Source organism: Cetorhinus maximus, chromosome 2 (genome assembly GCF_964194155.1).
Source record: "Cetorhinus maximus chromosome 2, sCetMax3.hap1.1, whole genome shotgun sequence".
NCBI lineage: Eukaryota > Metazoa > Chordata > Chondrichthyes > Lamniformes > Cetorhinidae > Cetorhinus > Cetorhinus maximus.
The window spans coordinates 160,193,559-160,218,700 of NC_135880.1; the positions used below are offsets into that span (position 1 = coordinate 160,193,559).

The window sequence follows — 25,142 nt, forward strand, 5'->3', positions numbered from 1 at the left end:
CGGAAGATGAGGTGCTGTTCCTCCAGTTTGCGTTGGGCTTCACTGGAACAATGCAGCAAGCCAAGGACAGACATGTGGGCAAGAGAACAGGGTGGGGTGTTAAAATGGCAAGCGACAGGGAGGTTTGGGTCTTTCTTGCGGACAGACCGCAGGTGTTCTGCAAAGCGGTCGCCCAGTTTGCGTTTGGTCTCTCCAATGTAGAGGAGACCGCATTGGGAGCAATGAATGCAGTAGACTAAGTTAGGGGAAATGCAAGTGAAATGCTGCTTCACTTGAAAGGAGTGTTTGGGCCCTTGGACGGTGAGGAGAGAGAAAGTGAAGGGGCAGGTGTTGCATCTTCTGGGTGGGCATGGGGAGGTGCCATAGGTGGGGGTTGAGGAGTAGGGGGTGATGGAGGAGTGGACCAGGGTGTCCCGGAGGGAACGATCCCTACGTAATGCCGCCAGGTGGGGTGAAGGGAAGATGTGTTTGGTGGTGGCATCATGCTGGAGTTGGCGTTCACCATTCACCAACTTTAGATCTTAAACTCCCGCCCCCCGTCCCCACCCCGTTTCTTCCCCCTCCCTTTTGTTTTTTTCAATAATTTATATAGATTTTTCTTGTCCCACCTATTTCCATTATTTTTAAATCTACAACTAATACCTTGTCAATCTTTCCACCCCACCCCCACTAGAGCTGTACCTTGAGTGTCCTGCCATCCATTCTTAATTAGCACATTCTCTTAGATAATATCACCACCTTCAACACCTCTTTGATCCTTTTGTCTGTGACATCTTTTGATTCTCTGCTCCTATCACTGCTTGCTTGTCCCTACAACCACCCCACCCTCAACTTCTCTACCCCCCACCCCACCGCCCACCTTAAACCAGCTTATATTTCACCCCTCTCCTAACTACATTCAGTTCTGTTGAAGGGTCATTGGACTCGAAACGTCAACTCTTTTCTTCTCCACCGATGCTGCCAGACCTGCTGAGTTTTTCCAGGTAATTCTGTTTTTGTTTTAGTTTTTGTTTTGGATTTCCAGCATCCGCAGTAGTTTTTTGTTTGTATCAGTTTCACACCAGTTTTGCATAAGGGAAGTGTGACTTGGGGATTCCTTGTACTCTCCTTCTGAGGTAATAGACATGGCTGCAGCTGTATCCAGAATGAAAGTAAGTTGAAAAATTCCAACTTTCATTTATGCTCTCTTAGCACTTGCTCAATGCCAGCCAGACCCTTACTGATCCCTACTGTAAATAACTTGGCTCAGTTTAACGGTATCGTGTTAAGCCAATTCCTTCTCACAGGGAGACTTTGTCCCCTCCAACTACTAGTAACGGCAAGTGGTAAGATGTATCATCATACTCCACCCTAACACTAACTTCATACAACAGTCGGATATTGTTATTGGGATAACTGGCCAGTGTCAAACTAGTTTGCATAAAACAATGTGATTGAGGGACTACTTGTATTCTTCTTCCAAGGTAACAAAGATGGCTGCAGCTTTATCAAAGATGAAAATAAGCTCTGAATTTCATTTCTACTGTTGGCACCCAAATTATATCTTCAGCCCAGTTACTCTCATCTTCTATGTGCTTTTCATTCTCCCTGACTATGTACAACTTGTGATCTTCCTGCTTGATAACATCAGTTTCTGTTAACATATCTATCTTATGTGCTTTTGAGAATTTCCAGGCTCCTGAACTAACTTTAGACTTACCACAACCTCGACCTCGTGGATTTCTGTGACCAGGTGCCTTATTGTTTTCCCTACTTCTACATGCTGTCTGAATATGACTGACTTCTACTCGGGCATTGCACTCTGACTGGAAAAGGGGGCTTTTAAATATTTGGTGGCTGTGATGGCAATGGTAGCATCTAAATTTCTGACTCTGATACTGTGAGTTTGCTTGTCGTGGCCTAGTTCTTGCTGAAGTCCAGTAGATCGCTCCTGCCTTCTCAGGAAATGAACTCCCTTGCAATCTGCAACTATCTTTCTCTGCAACAAAAACAGAAAATGCTGAAAAACTCAGCAGGTCTGACAGCATCTAGGAAGAGAAAAACAGTGTTAACGTTTCGAGTCCGTATGACTCTTCAACGGAACTAAGTAAAAATAGAAAAGAGGCTTATATTTCACCTTTTTTCTATTTTTACTTAGTTCTGTTGAAGAGTCATACGGACTCGAAACCTTAACTGTGTTCCTCTCCGCAGATGCTGCCAGACCTGCTGAGTTTTACCAGGTATTTTTATTTTTGACCTGGTATCTCTTGTTCTTTAAGCCTCCTAAAAACATGTTTCTAAGATTTATTTCTAAGTTCACAACATACCTACAGTGACAAGAGAATTTCTTTAATTCAAGAATGTAATCTGTAACAGTCTCCCTTCGCACAAAATGCAACTCTCGTCTTAGCCATGCCATTATACGAGTCCAAATTTCTTTAATTTCAGAATAGTTGATAGTATTGGGGTCTCACGGACATGACTGGTTAAACTCCACATTAAAAGCATTTGGCCCCATCTTGGTGAGGAAAACATTTACTTTATCCTCATATATTTTATTCTCTTTCAGCTAAATATGTAATCTTTGTTCATAGTTACACCACCACTCTTTGTTAGATTTGAATTCCCCCATTGTCCCCAAATATGCCTTCACTGCCATTTTTTTTCAATTGCTTACCGTTCTGACTCAGTGTACTTGACCAAAATCTGCGCACACAGCAATATTTCAAATTGGTCAAACCCCCTCAAAATCACCTTTGACTTCCAAAAATGCTGTTTAATCCTTAATTTCTCAAATTAAGTGTAAAGAAAAGATCTGTCCTTCCCTCGTGTCGTCTTGTTGTTTTGCACTGCACTGAGAATAATTCCCTATGTGGAATCACTGTAAGCAGCCACTATTGAACAACTTCATTTACACCTCCCCAACAAAGGGAGCAGTATAAAAAAAATGCTCAGACCCTGTAAAACACTGTAATGGGGATTGTAGCACTATATTGTCCAGTTTATCTGGGATAATGAGCAAGGTTTTTTTTTCTCGGAGATACCTTCCTGCATGCCTTACAAAGCTACACTCGCTGTAAATGTGTGAATGAGTGAATCACTGGTTCTGTTATTCATCTTTTCACCTCTCAGGCACCCAGTTTGCTGCTTTTCCTGAACAAGCAGTTACAAAATCTCAGATAACTCGAGGAAGTCTTGTGATTGTGACATGCATAAACAAGCAGCAGTCCCTCTTTTGATAAATTCACGTATTATTTTCAGTCAACATCTAAAAGAGCTGAACTTGGTACTTACTGCCCTCATAAACATCTCATTAGCCACACAACCAGATTTTTGGTTATTTTACTACAGGCAACGTTTTAATAAAGAGGGAACTGAAATGCATACGTCACCTTTCACGACCACAACTGCTTCACAGCTCATGAAATATTTTGAAGTTTAGTAATAAGTAAATATGGCAGCAAACTTTCACATCACAAAGTCTCGCAAACAACGATAAGAGAGATGACCAGATAATCTGTTTTAGCGATGTTGATTGAGGGATAAGAATTGTTCAGTGCACCGGGAAAACACCAGTGCTCTATTTTGAATAGTGCCAGGGGATCTTTTATGTTCACCAGAGATTGATTTGCTGTATAAAGTCTCATCCAAAAGACCATCCTTCCAGCTGTGCAGCACTTCCTCAATGCTGTATTGAATTGTCACCCTGGATTATGTGCTCAAGTTTCTGGAGTGGGAATTAAACCTATGACCTGATTTGGAGATGAGAGGTCCACCATTGAGCCAAAACTAATACCTGCTACTAAAATTGGTACTTAGCAACCCCTATGTTCCCTTTAGCAACCATAACAAAAATGAGCTGTCCTTAATAGAAAAACAAATAGACATTCATTCGATTAAGATTGTTGCAAAAAGAATCCTCTTTAAAATGAGATGTACCCATGAGACAGAGCTAACACTAAGCTGTACCCACAGATCAAAGTTCGCTCGAAGCTATTGCTATCGATACTGTTATGACCATGATGGGAGGAGTGCGGGAATTATTAAACTCCATTACTCCGCAAGCCATACCATGAATGTTTAATTTTCTCACCAAATCCTCCTCTTAGGCAGTCCCTCGGGGTCGAGAATGACTTGCTTCCACACTAAAAATGAGTTCTCAGATGACTGAAGAGTCCAATGCGCAACCTACAATCTCTGTTACAGTTGGGGCAGATGGTAGGAGGGGCAACGGATGGGTGGGGTGCCCGAGTTGCCAGGCGCTCCTTTCGCTGTTGATGCTTGGCTTCAGCTACCCCTTAGCGATGACACTCAGTATTGAGCTTTTTCCTGGATGCTTTCCCTCCACTTCATGCAGTCTTGCAGCAAGGAAGATCAAGAAGAGCGTCGGTGCGATGACACAGTCTTGCTTGACCCTTGTGTATTGGGTCTGTGCTGGATCTGTTGGTCAGGATCATGGCTTTCATGTCACCGAAATGGCCAATTGTTTACTCATTGTTCTAGTACCCAGAAGAAAAGAGACTCTGACCAGGCTTCTTTCAAAAAACTCAGAATGATTCATTTATTATATAAAAAAAAAACAAGTTTCAAGAACTGGTTGACACATAATTGTAATCCGGAAGTGTAACTAACTCACCCTTTTAAACTTCCCCAGTGCACACATAGACACACATACATAGACAAACAAAAGACACACAAGTAGTCTCTGCAGAGTTGGGTAGATGGAAAATAACACTTGCTTAGAAAGAGAAAAAATATAGTTCACGGAGGTTTGATGCTGTTGGTCTAAGTTCCCTTGGGTGAAGATGTGCGGCTAGGCCCAGTCGATGTCAGGAAGTTCACCAATGATGCTTTAGTGCGGAGGAGAGTATAGCTGGACCAATACATCCTGTCTAAGCTAGCAAGTCCAAAATCATACAGACACAAATTATACTCAGGTGAGTATTATCTGGCTACAGGCCAACAACCACCACGGTTTCACGAAGTAGAGAGGGAGAGAGAGCTAGTCAGGGTAGCCTTCTGTTCTCAGCCTTTCCCCAACAAGACTGAAAGCAAAACCACAGGTTCAAACTTAAGGTTTGCCTCTGCCATGTGATTGTCTTTTTGTCTTCCAGCTTTTCATCAATTACTTTGCATTGCAGTTCAAAACAAACAACAACTTCTCAAGTACCATATAGCTCAGGTGATTGCTTGGAAGAGACCTGCTTGCTGACAGTCCCAAGGTGAACTTAAGACCCTTTTTTTTTTAAAAAAAAAAGAACTCTTGGCAGCTTCCAAATGTCCAAATACTGCAGTATCCTTCCATATTTTTTAAAACAGAAAAATCCAGTTTAAAGAGATTTGATTTGAACAATACCCTAAGAGTAAGTGGCATCAGTGGACCAGTTAGTATGATCTTTTTCTTATCTCTCTTAGCTGCTCATGACTTAAACCTGAGTTTCTTCCTTCCATATCAATAGTTTGCTAAGAGTACAGATAACAAAGGAAGTTTTCACAGTGGTGAAGAGAAATACTCTATACAGCCCAATCAAGTCATGGTGATAAAGTGTTTTTTGTACAATGGGACTCACTACCATGAACAGGCTCTGTAATGATTCTGATTCCAGTGATAAGAAATGTAAATGGAGTTGAGATATAAAGATGAGCCACGTAACCACTTCATGTTGTTAAATTGTTTACAATTCTGTTACCATATATCAGTCTGTGTTCAGCACCTATTATAAGACTATTAGTCATCTTGTGGTTCCTCACCTATGCAGCCGTTTTGCTTGTTATCCAATGTAATGTAAACTAATGATTTGTTATTGTGCACTTTCCACTCAGTATTGCAAAAGCCTTTTCTGTGACTTGAACTCTCAATTGGATCAAAGTACAATAATTGCAGAGTCCCACTTTCTAATCACAAACTCAGTTCATGTATTGAACCAGTGGCATATTCGCTGATTAATTCCTAATGTTTTCTGTGACATGAAATTGTGGGTTATTGTTGAAATGACAGTCCAGGAGATCTTAATTGAATCATTTGTTTGCTTCATGGAATCCTATTGTCTGTTCAACGTTCAAACTTGAAGAGTTGAGATTGAAAAATAAATGCAATCTTGTTAATAATCCCAGAAAATTCCAGGAATGGTAATAACAGATCTCATTGTAAATGAAAATATCAACTTGAAAATGGATGGCTGTTGTACAGCAACAGTAATTGCTATCAACCTTCAAAGGTGATACAGAGTTTGAGAATGAAAATCATGAAATTATTTTAGCTCTGCTTTGAAAAAATCCAACTAACATTTGATACCCCTGTTAGTAAATGCAGTGGTGATTTTAAGTATAAGTAAAGTGCTTCATTATGAATATATGGATTCAGGTTGGACCTAACTGGATTAGAATGGTGGATTATGGAAGAAAGATCTTTGCATTGGACAAAGGCTAGGAATGAATATTAAATGTCAAAGCAAATAAGATATGTACAAACTGGAGAATGCAGAGCAGTCGATGTTCATGGTGTGAATGAACATTTCAAGCCCCTCTCCAATAATTTGCCATTCCTCATTCCAGTGTTTTAAATGAAATGATTGGTTTTGAGAAACTGTTTAGATTCCACTTCCTTAACGCACTCCTGTCCAACTGGAATCAACAGATGTAGGCGACCAATTTTATTGCTTTTTTTTGTCCCTTTGAAATTGCATTTCCTCTTAGAAAATCAATGAGATCAAGGCTGATCTGATACCTAAATCAATATACCTGCTTTTGCGTCATATCTGTTAATACCTTTGGAGAATAAAAATGTATCAACCCCAGAATTAAAATTTACAGTTGATGTGGTATCAATTTCTGTTTGTGGAGAAGTTCCAAATCTCTGCCACCCTTTGTGTAGAATTGTTTCCTATTTTCACTTTTGCTAGCCCTAGATTCCCGAGCCAGCGGAAATAGTTTTACTGTACCCAATCTATTCCACTTAATATCTCGAGAACATCAATCAAATTACCACTGAACCTTGCAAATTCTAGGAAGTACAACACTAGTTTGTGTAATCTGCCCTTGTAATTTAACCCTTGGAGTCCAGTTATCATTCTGGCAAACCGATGCTACAGTCCCTCCAAGACCAGTATATCCTTCCTTCTTGATTATTACTATGACATGCACTATTACTTAACAAACAAGGTTGATAAAATAATCTTCAGATGATTACTGCAAATTTTAAGTCTGTTCCTAAGTGATTGATAGAAACTGATAGAAATTGATAGATTGATATCTCATTTTCTGATGGTGCAGGTGACATAAATAATTTATTATATGAAGAATACAATATCATGTTACTTCACACATTGGTCTTACAAATCAGCCTCCAGACTCAACTGAATTGCAAATTCAAGTCTTATCTGTGTATGCAATTGTCACAGGAAAGCATATGGCTATCAAGCCAGCTTTTGGATTTTTGTATGCCAGTGTAAATTAGGAATATATGTAGCCAAAACCTGCAGGGTTTGGCAGGCATGGGGAGTTGACAAAAACATGAGCATTGCTGCATATATATATATATATATATATATAAGGGAAAAAGACAATAGGCTGCATTTAATGCAACCCGTCGCAGCACTAAACATGGCGGAAACATGAAACCTTAATCATGGAAGAGGCCACATGCCTGTCTTTGAGCATCAAGAAAAGTTCCTGAGATTAAGTTGGAGGCTGGAAGTTGCCCATGGGAGAAAATCCCCCGTTCTCAGTGGGAAGTCAATTAGGCTCATTATTGAGCAATAATTGCTGAGCCCACTAGAATTTAGTGGTGGCTTGGGTGACTTGAGAATGGCACAGTTTTCCCATCCCTCCCACAGGTTGCCAGGCAAATCCTGTTGGTTTTACCTGCAGTCTTCTGGAAGGTGCTGGTGGTGGGGTGGGTGGAAGCGGGGGAGGGGTGGTGCAGGTTTAGTGCTCGATCAAGGAACCCTTCATCGGGAAAGGAGTGTGAGCACCCTCCTACCCTTGTCTTCAAATGCCCCTCCCACAACTCATCCCTGAGACCTCTATCCTGCCCTCACTCACCTGAGTTCTGGGATTCCATGGTGATCTCTGGTGGAGATCTTGCAGCATTTAGTCGGGTCTCCCCATCAGAAGTAACGTGGGTTTCCCACCGGTTCTACAACCAATGGGTTGGACTGACAATCATAAAAAAAATTCCACCCAATGTATGCAAATATTGCGACCGTGTTTGATATCTGTGCTTTTGCATTTTTGGTATGTGTTCTCTACTTTTAAAACCAAATTATTGCCCTGTTAGGCATCTGTTGTGTGCAACAATTCATTCTTTCCCTCTCTGGCACTTCACAAATTTCCACAAACTCGTCTTTTTTCTACATAGATTAGCGGAGGTGCTTGGTAATTGTATTCCATTCTGTACCCCTAAAAAGTTCCCCCTCTGAACTTGGAGACAAAAGATTGCTGCTGTGTGTTGGTATTATTACAAAGCCCAAAATTTTTTTAAAAATGAGTTTGAATTTACAATATAGAAGTTGCTCATAAGCATGACATGGTTTTGCCTTGTTAGAAAATGAATTGAAGAACATTTTGGTTTAATCACTTCACCCATCATATCTGTCATGATTTGCTCAATAAGTATGATTAACAGGTCTCCAGCAATGATTGGTGCAATGCAATGTTATGAGATAATTACAGATGAGGAAAGCCATTAAACCTATCTTTGTGAATCCATCCAGGGAGATCCTAATGCCCTGTCATTCTAATATTCGGCTGTTTCTTAAATGTGAAGTGAAGACCTTGGAATCAATCTAGATGTATATTCCACACATTGGTTATTTCCTGTGTGAACTATTTCCTGATAATAGTCCTATTACATTTTACTGGCTTGAGCCCTTATTCCATACAATTGAACAAGCAATCTGTCTTTTTAACTGGTAAATTAAAATGTAAATTCTTACTGAATGAAGATGTGCCAGCAATTGAAATCATTTTGACAGAATCAATACTTTTGAGGTTAGTAGTTGGCAACTTTGAGAAATATTATTTTCTACAATTAAAACAGAAGAGCTTGTTCCTATTTCTCCCAAATAACAGTCAGCATAGGAATCAGGGATGATCAAAGGCCAAATCAGAAAACTCGTACTGTTTAGTTCTATTTACAATATCCACTTCAACCATTTCTGTCTAACTACATTGACTGTGCTAAGGGGCAGTCCAGTTTCATAAGCAATTAAGGAGTAGATTTTACAAATTAGTGTTCCTTGTTCAGAGCTTCAGAGGTCAGTCAGTGTGTCCTGCATAATTTTCCATCCGTGTTACCCTCCATGCTTGAATTTCCAATATACTCTCCCATTGCATGAAACTCTGTGCCAAGAGCACTAACTTGTATAATTTGCTGCTAAATGTCTTGGGCTGGAAGTCATCACTCCTTTAGCTTGTAGTAATTACATTTTGTTGAGGCGTCATTAACTTTTGTTTGGCCCCAATTTCTTTCTCCTGGTTCAGTAAAAATAACTTCTTTATAGCCAGCCAACCAATTCCCTTCATCTAAAAAGGATACATTCTTGTATTACCTCCATTTGTTGCTATTGGAATAGATTTAGCTCTTCATCGCAATACAAAGTGTTTTGGCTTGAAGTTCATTAACATCCCTGCTGCCCTCCGCTCAAGTTTTCTCCATAACCTATCCTTTCATAAGTTAGATCATTAAAACAGAATACTTTGTTAGGTCCACTTTTAATAACAATAATAACTTGCAATTATGTAGGTCTATTAATAACAATAATAACTTGCAATTATGTAGCACCTTTAACATTGTAAAACATTCCCAAGTGCTTCACATGACATCATTGACCAAAATGTGCCCAAAACTTAAGACAATATTAAGACAGATAACTAAAAGCTTGGTGTAAGGCGTAGGTTTTAAGGAATTCACTACAGGGAAAGTGGTTAGAGGAGTTTAGGGAGTGAATTTCAGGTTTGGGGGCCTAAGCAGCTGAAGGAACAGGTACCAATGAAGGAACCTTGAAAATTGGGAAGGTTCATGAGGGAACTGATTCAAGTTGAACAATGAAGTCAAATACTGTTTATATTACAGTACGATGGGGAATTTTCAGCACAGTGTGTAGCAGTCTATTGTATGCTCCTCATGCCATTGTGATGTAAAGGTGCTCAGCGAGCAAGCATTATCATGGCACTGGAGAATAGCCCCGCCTACGGTATGATGTATAGAGTCACATGGTAATAGACTGACAGAACAGTCCAGAGAGAACATCTGGAAGCAGCCTGCATGGAGACAAGAACTCCATGCATGACCATACCTTGGACCTGTAAATAATTAAGGGTTTAACAATAAACAGCTCATGTTGAAATATACAAGTCTCAAGATCTCATCGTTGAGACGTGACCATGCACCATAATACAACATGGTTGGCAGTGGTCGGATATCAGCACTGTCAGCATAGTACAACAGCAGACAACATGTAAACGGTTCTAAGATAGACTTGCTATAGCTTTGGAGAGGCTGAGGAAAAGTTGAGAGCTTTAGGAGCGCTTAGGGGTGTATGAAGTAGGGACTTGAAGTTTGACAGAAATGGCAGAGGAAAACCTGGAATTTTGCAACAATATAGTGAGAATCACAGGATTTTAGAATAGTCGATACATATCAGGGTCAGGCAGCAAGCCAAGTGTTGAACCTTGAGGTTCATTGGGAGAGGAGGATTGCTCTGAGGTTGAGCAGCTTTTGGGAGGACCCCAGTATATGACAGCATAACAAGAGGGCAAACATGGGGTGTAGCAGCAACGGGGAAGTTAAATTTTTATGAGATGTTGCCATATTTGATTCAGAAGCTGTTCAGGTTGGAAGTTCAGACCAAGTGTGATTTCCAGGTCCAGTGAGGTCAATGTAAAGAAGTAGTTGAATCAAAGCAACACTGATGCAATTTAAAAGTCCCATATTTGGACTTTTATTTGAATAATTTTATTTAATCTCATTGTTTTGAAAGAAAACCTTTCAGAAAGCAGCGAAGTAGAATTGGTTGAAGTACAGAAAGTGTGATGAAAGTAGAGTCAGCATGGTGGGATGGAAGGAGATTTGGCAGAACCATGAGGAGAGCATTAATTTTTAAAATGGTTATATTTGAACACATCAACTTAACATTCTAACTTCCCTGAAGCATGACTGCTGGCTATTCCAAATGAGCCTCAAAACCCTGGCTGCACCACCACAACATCCATAGCTGAAATTTGCAAGTGCACTTAAGACTAACCCTTAAGGTACTGTTTGGCATATAATGTTATATGGGTATTTAACATTAGAAAATCTTACCATATCACCACCTACATATGTAACTTGTACTGTACAGACCAAGTTTCCTATTGAGAAAGTATGACACAATACATTTTAAAATGAACTGTTCTGACTCATTCAGTAATGTCACTCCATAATATAAATGCAAACTTCACTTAGTGCGAAATTCTGTAAGAAGCTACTTACACCCATAAAAAGATTCCTAGATAATGTGCTGAACCTGAATAATAAATTCTGGCTGTTTTGGACTGTTTTCCTCAAAGCCTCATTTACCTTTAATCAAGACATGTTTCTAAACTCTTGTACAATCCAAGCAGTTTATTTTCAAAAGAGCTCTCACATGTCTTTGATATTTACCAATACCTTATTCATAATACTATTACATAAGTACATTTCAGAAAGGAAATGATACACATCCCAAACAATGTAACATCATCATATTTCTACATTTCACTTGGAAAAGCAAATAACGGGAAAGGAAGTTCTCATGTCAAAGGAACAATGCTATTAATTTGATCAAGGAAATAAGCTAACTCTGCTCTTTGATGTACAATGGAAAATCTCGCATCTGAGGTAATGGTGGATAATGAAAATTGACTGATAATCAGAATTCCCCAAAGTTTGATCTTGCAAGCATTGTACAGCAATTCCATAGGCACAGAAATATAGTCAAGTACATTACAAGTATTTTAAATTGAATTTATTCTCATTTGGATTGTGCAGAATGATTTGTTTAAGTCAAAAGGAGGTTGGTGTAGAAGAAGGAGAGGTAAGCAGTGTAATGAAACAATGTGCCACCCAAGATAGCTTTGCCTGATTTTGGTGGACTTGTGTTAGATTCATCTGAAATCCTAACATTTCACAGTGCCTGTACTTACAACAATGGTCATATTTCCAGTCTGGTCATATTTCCAGTCTAATATATTCTAATCATCAGCATCTTTGCCTTAGTCCTTAAATCATTGTTCCAGCCTGCTATAAACCACAATGCATCCTTGTTTGGACCTTCTGCATGTCTGGGTGCTAAAAGCTTAATTATGCCCTTAGGCCCTTGGAGTCTGCTGTGAACTTGGAGACAGATCATGGCCATGGATCTTTTGACTACTTGGCCTGGATTTTCTGCTAAATTGTGTTGATTTTTCAGTGTAATTCGCCCAAAATCTGAGTAACTGATGAAAAAGATCACAGAATTTTAAGTGCAAATGGTGCCCAGCCTACCTCAAGTTTCCATAATTGTTTGCAACAGTAAAAACAATCACACTAAGTGTGGACCCCACCCCTAGAACGGGCTATGCCCCCAGGGTGAATTAATCATCATTGAGAACTTGCACTAATTGCACTCATATTTGGACTTTTGAAGAAGCTGTAAAAATTAAGCTGGATCTTTTGGTGGCAAAGACATTAGTAGAGAAATAAAATACTGCAGATACTGTGGGCAGAATTTTGCCCTTGGTGGGTGTGCGGGCCCCATCGGCTCGGCGGCGGGCGGACAGCTGACCCCCGCCACCGAAACAGGGCCCGCCGCCATTTTGAGTGGGCAAGCCAATTAAGGAATCCCCAGCTGTCAAAGTGTGCTCTTTCGCACATGCGCATGAAAGAGCGCACTGCTCCCTGAGACAATGTGCTGTCTCAGGGAGATTACTGACAGTCCAGAAAACTTTAAAAATAGAAAAATTAAAAAATTATTAACATGTCCCCCTCATGTGACAATGTCACACGAGATGGGACATGTTAATAAATATCACATAAAATGTATTAAAGTTTTTAAAAACAGATATGAAACCTCATCCCGCCAGTGGATGAGGTTTCATGTATTATCAGAAGTCCGCTGGGGCTCTTGGCCTGCCCGCCAGGCTTAAGGTTGGACAGGCAGGGTCTTTAATTATCTTAATTACTCTGTCAATGGCCTCAATTGGCCATTGACAGCTCGGCGGGCGGACAGCTGATTTCACTGTCCGCCCGCCTTCCTAAAAATTTAAAGGGACCGGGATGACGTCAGGGGTTCCTCCCGACAGCATCCCGCGTCATTTTCCCGTCGGCGAGCGGGCCCCACCCCCAAATCGCTGACGGGAAAATTTAGGCCTGAATATCTGAAATGAAAAGAGAAATTGCTGGACATATTCAGCAGGTCTATGTAAAGAGAAACCGAGGGGATTTTCTAGACCATCCAGAGGCGAGCATTGTCTAGAGTCGGACATGAAAATTTGGAGAGCGTAGTTTTTGTGATAAACTAATTTTAAGCTGTATTAAATTGCACCAAGTTGCTGCTCTTAAACATATCAAGGGATATTTTTTAAAGTAAAATCCTTAAAAAAAAATTGTTTTAAAAATCTGCCCATTTGCACGAGCACATGACAAATGTTGTGTTCGGTGATATGCAAATGAGTGAGTGGAGACTGAGGGAGGAAAGAACACTTTCCAACACAGGCGTAATTTGCACCAGAATGTTTGATTGCACCCAAAGTGGAAAGCTTAGCCTATTAACTTTTAGGCTGCAAAGCGTCATCTCGCACTTAATCAAATCTATCTCAGTTGTTATACAGCTTTTAGGGAATACTCTGGGCTCTAGTATATATCTGACTACTGCTCCATCTTGCTTATATTCAGCTGAAAGACATGAGTTGTGTCTGCCCTACCTCTTTTGCTTTATGGAGAAAGCAAGGTCCTGACATTTAGGCCTGGATTTTCAATGTGTTGGTATGACTCGGGAGCACAGTAAAAATGACAGGTGGGTCTGGATTCCGGGATTCCCGACCCCATTCCTGAGGTGTGTGATTTCGGCAGTGCATATTAAAGGTTGTGGGCTGGTTCCTGTCAAAAGCCCACATCCGGCACTTGCAACATGCCGGCTCCACTGCGGAAGTAAGCAGATCCTACTCCTCTCCAATTTTCATGAATTCAGGCCAGGTTTTTAAAGACTTGTGATTCATGGCTTCTGAGAGGAGTCATGAACCTTAGTGTGCATGGCAGAACCTTTTAAAAGGTAAGTTCAATAGGCCCTCCTCATGACCCCCACCCACCCTCTATGGCCCTTCATGACCCATGCTGAGCTGTTCCCTTCCCCCAACCCCTATGGCTGCTCATGCCCCCATGCCAATCTATGGTACTTCGATGCCCATTGACTCACTGCTTCATTATGTATGCTTGGCTGACAGCCCAGACAACCTTTAGAGTACTAAAGCACCTGCACCCCAGAGAAAATGTTGTTTGATCGGCAGATCAGGTTCTCAGATCCCTGCTGTCAATTTCATGATGTTTGTTTGCACAACATTAAATGGTTTCAAGGGTCTGTGGTCCTTGTTATTGATGCTTTAAAGGGTCTGGATGATTGATTATTTTATTAGCTCATAGTAAAATGACTTTCCTTTGAACATGGGAGAAAGTTATAAATGAATTATTTTATAAAGTATTTTTTTAAAACAACCTACTGTCACTGCAGGGTATAATAATATATATATAATAGTATATAAAACATAATTTGCACTGTCTAGGAACAGTGTTCATGGAAGTGCCATAGCTTGGCATGAGGAGCTATGGGGGTGCGTGGAAGTGCAGAGCTTTGCATGGGGGCATGAGGGGAAATAGCGGGTAGGTGGAAGGGCAGTGTTTGGCATGAGGGGCCATAGGGGGTGGATGGGGTGGCATGAGATGGAATGGATGGGGCCTGGGGAGTGTTTGGAGGGTGAGGGCGTGCAAGGGGTGAGGGCTAGGGAGGGCCTTTCTGTTTTTATTGTAATTGGGGCACAGCACTACAGTGGGCCTTTTATACAGCCCGTCTCCTCACCTGGCAATCCCTGAGGTTGCCTCCAGACTTTCTCCTGGGTCGGCTGGCCTGACCAGCTCATGTCACCACCATCTCTCCACCACCTCCCCCCACCCGGCAACGATGATCCCGCCTTTGCAGGCACCTTTTCCTGACTCCCATTACCCGCTTCAAGGATGAAAGTGCAGGCCTTAGTTTCCATTTGTGTCTATTCATTACAGTGATACAATTGACTTTACCATAACATTCCTCAGACATTTGTGAAGGTTCTGACCAGCTTGTTTCAGAGACTTCTCAGAATTATACTTCTGATAGTGATTAGAAATGGAAAGGTGCCATACGTAGCTGTCACTTTTTCTTGCAATTTTCACTGGGAATAGCCTAGAATAAGCTGGAGAGTTTGCAGCATCCTTCAATTATGGCAGAGAAATTTATATACTGTCAGTCTTGTCAAGGTTCCTTGGACTTTTGCCGAGGGTCTTGTGATATGTACAGACCATTTAGAGTGGCCTCTTCCTCACAAGGTGAACCATAGAATCTTACATTAGGGGACATTTGACTCAGTGGACCCATTATGCTCTTTGAACGAGCTGTAAAAATTAGCCCCACAGCCCAGCTTCCTCCCCATAGCCCTGCAAATTAGTTGTCTTCAAGCACATGCCCAGTTGCCTTTTGAAAGTTCCTGTGCAACCTGATTCAGCCACCCTTTCAGGTGCTGTGTTCTAGTTCAGAACAATCTTCTACGTAACACAATTTCTCCTCATTTCCCATGTACATTCTTCTTCTTTTAAATCTATGACCTCTGATTATCGACCCACTTGTCAAATAGTTTCTCTATGTTCGCTCTACCAAAATCATCATCTGTGTTTTTCCGTTAGGTCTTCCCCTAATTTTCTCTGCTCTAGAGAGAACAATCTCAGCTTCCCTAATTTCTCCACATAACTGAAGTCCCTCATCTCTGATATCATCCTGGTAAAACATTTCTGTACCCTCTCCAAGGCCCTTTCTAAAGTCTGGCATCCAGAATTGTATACAGTACTTCAGCTGAGACCTAACCAGTGATTTGTAAATACTTAGCATGACTTCCTTGCTTTTAGACTCAGTACCCTTCTTTACATAACCAAGTATTGCATACGCATATATTGCTTTCTTAACTGCATATCAGCTTGACCTGTCACCTTCAAGGATTTGTGACTATGCACCCCCAGTCCCTCTGTTCCCTCATCAAAATCATACTATTTAGATTATGGTACTTCTTTGCAAGAGCAACGCTTCGCACTTAACTGCATTAAATTCCATTTGCCATGTGTCTGCCCAATCATTTTGGCACATTCCAGATTTTTAAAAAAAATTTCTTTGATGGCATATGAGCATCAGTGGCAAGGCCAACATTTGTTGCCCATCTCTCATTGCCCCTGAATTGATTGACTTGCTAGGCCATTGCAGAGGGCAGTTAAGAGTCAACCTCATTGCTGTGGTTCTGGAGTCACATGTAGGCCACACCAGGTAAGGATGGCAGATTTACTTCTCAAAAGGACATTCATGAACGAGGTGGCGTTTTATGACAATCAATGATAATTTCACAGCACCATTACTAAAACTAGCTTTCAATTTCAAATGTTTACCAATCAAATTAATTAAATTAATTGAATTTACATCTCACCAGTTCCAGTGGCACTACCACTCCACCACCTTATCCGTCATTTAGCTGCTTGATCCGATTTTGCCTCCCTTTAGCTGCCGGGTTTCTGAGAAAGTAGCGTCATTTGAATATTATAATTAGTCCTGAGAGCAGGTGACTAACCCAACCCCAAACCATTGAGTTAACCATCGAGAAGTAGGTGTGTTTGCAGTGGATTGGGGGTGGCTTCCCCACTTTTAAGAATTTAACACCCGACCTCCCCACTCTATCCTTCCTGGGGGTTAAAATGTCCCCAGTGCTTCATAATTTAGGACTGAGATGTGGAAAAACTTCTTCACCCAGAGGGTGGTGAACTTGTGGAATTCTCTACCACAGAAGGCTTGGAGGCCAAGTCACTGAATATATTTAAGAAGGAATTAGATTTCAAGACTCCAAAGCTGTCAAGGGGAATGGGGAGAGATCAGGAGTATGGTGTTGAGATAGAGGATCAGACATAATCATACTGAATGATGGAGCAGGCTAGAAGGGCTGAATGTCCTACTCCTGCTCCTGTTTTCTATAAAATTTCAGTGAATCTATGCTTTTGCCAAGTTCAATGAGTTGCATGTCCTCTATTGCTATGCTGTAAGAAAACTATGGAGTAGACTTTTTCAACAAAAAAATACCTCACATTCTTAACATACCAATTTCTGGCCCATAGTTTTTTTTTGATCATATCTATCATAGGAAGATCTAGGGATGTCTACTATAGGCAGGAATTTCCATCTTCCAAATGAATTTCCTGCCTAGTAAAATGAACAGGTTGAGGAATCAGGGCTGATAAGCCGAACCAGCATAAAATATTGCCAAGTAGATCTGGAAAGCTACAGGAAGAATAGGCCAAAATAAGTATCTTTCAACTATCTATCCAATTGTCTTTTAAATGGCGTCATAGTATCCACCTCAGTGGCTGCTTGCAGTAAAGAATTCCATGTTCAAATAACCTGTCCAAAAAAAAAAATCAAACTCTTCCTTTTGTTCTTCTTGTAATGATATTGACTGCCAACCAGGGAAACTCATTTCTCAATGATTAGCTTTTCAGAACCAATTATAATTATGAAAATGTCTGCTTGATCTCCCTTAACCTCGTTGCTGCGGTGATGAAAGATCCAATTCTTCAAATCTTTCTTTCTAACTATAATGTCTCATTCCTGTTATAATTTGAATAAACTTTACCCACGGTTCTAATATCTCTCTTAATGTAGAAATCTAGAAGCCCACATTTTTCCATCTATGCCTGAACCAATGTTTTGAACAACTGTATTACTTCCCTGCTTTTATACTCGGTTACCATTTTCCATTAAACTCAAAATCCTATTTGCATTTATTTTGGCCTATTCTTCCTGGAGCTTTCCACATCTACTTGGCAATATTTTATACTGGTGGGCTTATCAGCCCCAATTCCTCAACCTATTCATTTTAATCACAGGAAATTCACACACAAGCTGGAAATTCCTGCCTATAGTAGACTTCCCTAGATCTTTCTGTTCCTCCATTCTGATAAGAATCTTACCATTTTGGACATGTTTCCTTTTCTGTTCTGTTGTCCAATATGTATTACTTCAGGCATCTTTTCATGAATTCCATCTGTCCACTATTCTGATTTATTCATGCACTTTTCCTTCTCCCCCATAATTTGATATCATCCCCCATGTTTGTACAGATAAACTGATTCATACACATGTATGACTTGAGGTTCCACCACAAACCATACATTAAAAAGAAAAAAAATTAGTGACTCTTACCAATTGGTTTCTGTCAGCAAGCTATCTCTCCATGATGCAATTACATTTCCTCATCATCCACCTTCTGAAAATAAATACACACAGTACCTTACATTCTCTTCATCTATACACTGTGATTGAATCAAAAAATTAAGTTAAATTAAACATCTCCTGTTCCACATAAATCCTTTGATCTTAGATTTTCCTTGGGCCAAACATGGTCAAAAGAGCTGAATTCCTGAGCTGATGTGAAAATGCTTGTTCTTAATGTCAATGCAGCATTTGTTTGAGTGTTTCATCAAGGAGCCTTAAAGTTGATGGGAATCAGGGAAAAAAACTTTCCACTGGTTGGAGTCATATCCAGCACAAAGGAAGATAGTTGTGGTTGTTGGAGATCAATCATCTCAAACCTTCAGGGTTGTGTCCTAGGCCCAACCATCTTCAGCTGCTTCATCAATGATATTTCCTCCATCATAAGGTCAGAAGTGGGGAAGTTTGCTCATGATTGCATAATGTTCGGTACTAATTGCAATTCCTCAGATACTGAAACAGTCCGTGCCCACGTGCAGCAAGACTTGGGCAACATTCAGGCTTGGGCTGATAAGTACAAAGTAACATTCACAGCAAGGTGCCAGATAATGAAATCACCAACAAGAGCGAATCTAACCATCTCCCCTTAACGTTCTACAGCATTTCTGCTGCTGAATCCCCCATCATCAAGATGCTGGGGATCACCATTGACCAAAAACTTAACTAGACTAAATACTGTGGCTACAAGAGCAGGTCAACGTCTGGGAGTTCTGTGGCGAGTAACGTATCTGCTGACTTCCGGAAGCTTGTCTATCGTCTAAAAGGCACAAGTCAGATGTTTAATGGAATACTCTCCACTTGCCAGCATGACGGCAGCTCCAACAATACTCAAGAAGCTCAACATCATTCAGGACAAACTGCTCCTTGGTACTCAATCTACCACCTTAAACATTCACTCCCTCCACCACCAGCACATATTGGCAGCATTGTGTCCCATCTACAAGTTACAATACAGCAACTCACCAAGGCTCCTTCAACAGCACCTTCCAAACTTGTGACTTCTACCACCTAGAAGGACAAGGGCAGCAGATGTATGGGAACACCACCATCTGCAAGTTCCTCTTCAAGCCCCACACTATCCTGACTTGGAACTATATCGTCATTCTTTCACTGTTGCTGAGTCAAAAAGCATCATTCCTTGAGTCAAAATCCTGGAACCCTAACAGCATTATGGGTGCACTTACCTCATATGGACTGCAGCAGTTCAAGAAGGTGGTTCACCACCACCACCACTTTAAGGGCAATCAGGGATTGGCTATAAATGCTGGTCTTAGTAATTTTAACCCATGTTATAAACTTGAAGTATATCAACATACATGACGAACATTTTTTTTTGCTTATTGCTCTTTCTCATTTTAAATGATTTTTCGACAATGAGTTGTATCTTTGCCATCTTCCCTGCAACCTGCTTTAGTATTCTGGGATATATACCATTTGGGCCTGGTAAGTTTGTCTAATTTTAGTCATACAAGCCTCCTTATATGCAGTTTATTTTTGAACTTTTCTTTCTAGTAGTAACTCCTCCACATCCTCCTCAGGCTCTCCAAAAATCCAAATTTACATTGCTAGTAAAAACTAAGATGAAATACTTAATTCGGCATGTACCCTCTGTACAAAATATTTTGCTTATATCTGACCATCCTGACACTTATTTTGGACTTAGAATAATGCTTCCCAAACTATTTTCCACTACAACTCTTCTTAACACTTGAAAATTAATGTGACCCCCAAACGCCAACAAAAACAAAACAGCAATAGAGCAACATAGTAACTTTCTGTGTATAATTATTAAAGTTCATATATTATAATCAACATATAATACATCAAACAAATATGAAAATCTGTGTTTTTACAGTACTTTGTAAAAAATTTATTATTTTATGTACTTACCAGTCCATGACTTCATCTGAGCTGATCCCATTTATGGACCTTGGCCAAGAAGCAGTGCAAGCTCAGGTTGAGGGTCTGCAGTTGGCCGATGTTGGAGCCCAGGTTTTTCCGCAGCACAAGGGTGGAGGGGTTGGGCTCAGATGCAGGGACATCGCTGCGCCATAGTCAGGGTCGGGCTTTGAAACTCAGTGAAGCAACTACGCCTAGGAGCCCATGGCCTGGAGAGAGAGACTAAGAGATGAGCAAGGCAATGGCAGGGTCAGATGCCACCTGTGTATGGTGCTGGTGTGGGGCACAGTGTCGGAGGAGAGGGAGCTTGCAACCCCGTTCGCTGTTTCTGAGATCCTAATTGGGGTCGTGGCCCCCAGTTTGGGAACAGCTAATTTAAAAATGTAAACTGCCTGCCTTCTTCCTTGCACTTTGTTTGCCTATCTAATCTCCATTTTTGCTTCCACTCTATACGTTTTTCTATTTCTCATTTTTTTCTTCCAATTGTGCTTCTGTTCAATCTAATGTTTCAGTGATTTTTTTCAGCTCATCCATGTAATTTCTGAATCTCCTTCTTCATGCTGAAATATCTTTAATTTTTACTTCATCCATTTTGTCTTTAAATATTTCCCATTTCTGGCTCAGTGTTTAGTCTGCTATTTGTTAGCTATTAATCTGGATTCCCTTTGGCCATCTTCCACTGAAATCATATGATTTCCAAAATGGTAGTAATTTCTTTCTATTGCTTAACCCAAACAAACTCTATCAATCTTTCTTTCCTACGATTGTAATTAAAAAGGCTACAGCTCTTTCCTGGCTCAAGAACATTTTGTCGCAAGGAATATTTAGCTCCCAGTTTTGCTCTAGTAGAAGTTGTCAAGGGGACAACATCATATGCCTTCAATATGAGTTTTGGATTTAGTTAAGATTTTCACATTCCTTTTACAGTACTGGTACTCTATTTGAAAGGACTTGGTACTTGTTTGCTTTTTTGTGAAGTTCATCCCATCTGTTGATGACTTTCCCTGTCCCAGATTTCACCCTAAAGCTTTAGAAAACTGAAACACTCCCTTCTATACCTGACAAATATCACATTGGTATGTCTAATCCACTTACCTAGTACATGGCATAAGAAGTAATCCAGAAATTTATTCTCAAAAATCCTGATTTTTAATCCAACACAGATATTATTTGTGGGACTTTTATTCTGCTCTTCCCTTTGCTACAGATCTCAGTGTGAACCACAACTTAAATTACCCATTTCTCTGGTCAAAAGTCGCTTCAAGTCACATTGTTACATCTGTTCCCTGCCCATTGGGAGACAACAGGCTACTTTGGACTCCTGATAACAGCTACAGAAGAGACTATTTTTTTCCTCTAATTCCCCATAACCAATTGCCTTTTTCTTGATACTGTCACTTTTTGTAAAGTGCCAACCTGGATCATTGGATGCAATGTAAAACAATTTGTGGTGACCAGCTGAAAGTTATTGTAGATTCCTGTGTCACTCTGGGATAGGGTATACATAATGTAGTCCAGTAAGACTTAGTATCTTAAGAAAAAGAGGGGAGAAAATTTAGGGTGGAGAAGATCAATAAGGCTGATTAAAATCCAATGTGCATCTTTTCTTGATGTTCAAGAGGACACTTAGGAATGATAACATTTTATCAGTGATTTTTTTCCAGTTTGCACAAGTAAAATCGTCTCACGTCTGTGCATAAACAAGAGGTTACACGGCAAGTTGTTGCCCCATGTTGGTCACTGGGTTGCAGAAATGGCCATTGCTGTTCCTGAATGGCAAAAAAGACCGGCATTATGAAAAAGATATAACAAACGTGCAAGTACTTCTTAATTAATCAAACTCATTGGATTAAGTACCTCTGAAGTTGTACGTACTCTCCAACCATAAAGAATTATTTAATGCATTACTCCTGATTGGAAGAAAATTCATAATGAGCAGGATTTTTTGATGGCAGGGTTTCCCACCCCACCTCCCGAAGAGTCCACGGAGAATGCATCCCCACCAATCACAGCAGCCTGAAACCATTTAACGCTCCAAGGGTAGTTAATGGCTGGAGGTGGGACTTACACCTCAGTCCGACCTCAGAGAGCTGCCAGCCAATCAGATTGGCTGGCAGCACTGTAGTGCCAGTGGTAACATTGGCCAGGACTGGGACCTGTCCCCAGCTTCTAAGTCCTGGAGTACAGGACCATGTAAATGCAGGGGGTCTGATGGCAGGGAAAGGGAGGTGAGGCCCGGGGCACGTGGGTAGAGAGGGGTGAGGCTCTTGGTGGAGAGACTGGGAATGTGGGATGAGGAAGCTCCCACGAGCTTGGGGGAGGGCTCCCAAGGGCCCATGGGAGCAGCCCCCCCACCAAACTTTCCCACCCAAGCCCCGAGCAGGGTGATCTCTTGGGCTTTGCCCTGCCCCTGAACTATTCGCATCAAGCTGGGCAGGAGGAGGCCCATAAGTGGCCAATTATTGATCACTTAGGGGTCTCAGTTGGGGATGGGGTGCTAAGGCATATCAGCCCAAGGCCTTGCCCACTCTATGTACAATTGTAAACAGGTTGGAGGCGGGCAGAAGGGCAACAGGAAGGCCATCCGGGGAATTTTATGGGCACTGCCGCCGTCAAACCCTTTGGTGGGGACCGTAGAATTCTGCCCAATGTTAAGACAGGGGTTGACATAGCCATTCCAGGTGACATATGCAGTTATTTTGTTTTCTCTAAAAAGATTGCTTCCACTTTATTTACTGCATTTCTCTAGATTGTAAACAAGCCATAAACAACCATTTCCATAGTTTTCCACCTTCGTAGATTTAGCTGTGACTGAATCACAACATTTCATGCAAAATGAGTTGCTTGGCAGGTGCATGATTTGCTAGCACTGTGATTCACCACAATCACAGCAAGTTATGAAAATATATGGCACAAAATTCTCAAGATTTATAGCACAGACCAATGAGGACAAGTGTCATACCCTTACTTCTTAATGGGCTCATTGCAGCATTACTTCCTACATTCCCTGAGGTCCAGCAGACAGCTTGAAGCCACTTTTATTCATTCAGAAGGTCTTAACACACATGTAATTTATGATTTTATATTTAGATAAGGATACACAGGTGACATCGTCATCATTCATTCTACATAGAGCTACAAAAAATAATGCACTTTATCCGATAACTGTGATAAATTCCCCTCTATAAAATAAATTGAGTAGCCTTTGAATGTCAGCAAAAGTACCTAACGGAAAGGGAAATGAAAAAGAATCTGGGTATGAGAGGTAATTGCAGAAATGGGTTAAGCATTATAATTTATTTGCACGTATCATGCCAAGTCTATGATGGTCACATCACAGAACGAATGACAAGTGGGAGAAATTATGGGCTGGATTTGACTACTGAGGCAGGTAGCTCAAGTTGAGAAACTTCCCAACTTGCCAGATCTGCCTCGATGAAAAGTATCCTGAATCATGAGATTTTGCTTTGGAAAGGCAGGTGCGGGATGGAGTCAGGTTCAGAAAGAGAGCGTTAGGGGCTGGTGAGTGTCGAGATGAGCTGGTTAGATGGCCCCTCTCGGTTTTCAGGGCCTTCGACCCAGTTGTTTTAGATGATGTTAGGCCCTCTAGCCCTCACTCCTCAGACCCTGTCACCATCCCACCCATCCCCATAGCCCCTCATACCCTGCATGCCAATTCAATGCCAACACAAGCTCCCCATGGCCCCCCATACCACGTATGACAATTCAGTGTCAATTTACCCTCTCACACACCCACCCATTTCCCCCCCCCCCCACCCACCCCACCCATTTCCTCCCCCCCCTCACCCCACCCCCCCCCACCCATTTCCTCCCCCCCCACCCATTTCCTCCCCCCCCACCCATTTCCTCCCCCCCCACCCATTTCCTCCCCCCCCACCCATTTCCTCCCCCCCCACCCATTTCCTCCCCCCCCACCCATTTCCTCCCCCCCCACCCATTTCCTCCCCCCCCTCACCCCACCCCCCCCCACCCATTTCCTCCCCCCCCTCACCCCACCCCCCCCACCCATTTCCTCCCCCCCCTCACCCCACCCCCCCCCACCCATTTCCTCCCCCCCCCTCACCCATTTCCTCCCCCCCCCCTCACCCATTTCCTCCCCCCCCCCTCACCCATTTCCTCCCCCCCCTCACCCATTTCCTCCCCCCCCTCACCCATTTCCTCCCCCCCCTCACCCATTTCCTCCCCCCCCTCACCCATTTCCTCCCCCCCCTCACCCATTTCCTCCCCCCCTCACCCATTTCCTCCCCCCCCTCACCCATTTCCTCCCCCCCTCACCCATTTCCTCCCCCCCCTCACCCATTTCCTCCCCCCCCTCACCCATTTCCTCCCCCCCCTCACCCATTTCCTCCCCCCCCTCACCCATTTCCTCCCCCCCCTCACCCATTTCCTCCCCCCCCTCACCCATTTCCTCCCCCCCCTCACCCATTTCCTCCCCCCCCTCACCCATTTCCTCCCCCCCCTCACCCATTTCCTCCCCCCCCTCACCCATTTCCTCCCCCCCCTCACCCATTTCCTCCCCCCCCTCACCCATTTCCTCCCCCCCCTCACCCATTTCCTCCCCCCCCTCACCCATTTCCTCCCCCCCTCACCCATTTCCTCCCCCCCCCCTCACCCCACCCCCCCCTCACCCATTTCCTCCCCCCCCTCACCCCTCCCCCCCCCACCCATTTCCTCCCCCCACCCATTTCCTCCCCCCCC

General features: G+C 42.0%; 1 long non-coding RNA gene across 1 annotated transcript in view; it reads left to right on the forward strand.

The window, feature by feature from the left end:
- Positions 1-5,109: 5,109 nt before the first annotated feature.
- LOC144690718 (uncharacterized) overlaps positions 5,110-25,142 on the forward strand; it is a 560,653-nt gene continuing 540,620 nt past the window's right edge. Inside the window, exon 1 of the long non-coding RNA XR_013578939.1 lies at positions 5,110-5,201. This is a non-coding gene — a long non-coding RNA (uncharacterized LOC144690718). The remainder of the gene's footprint in view (positions 5,202-25,142) is intronic.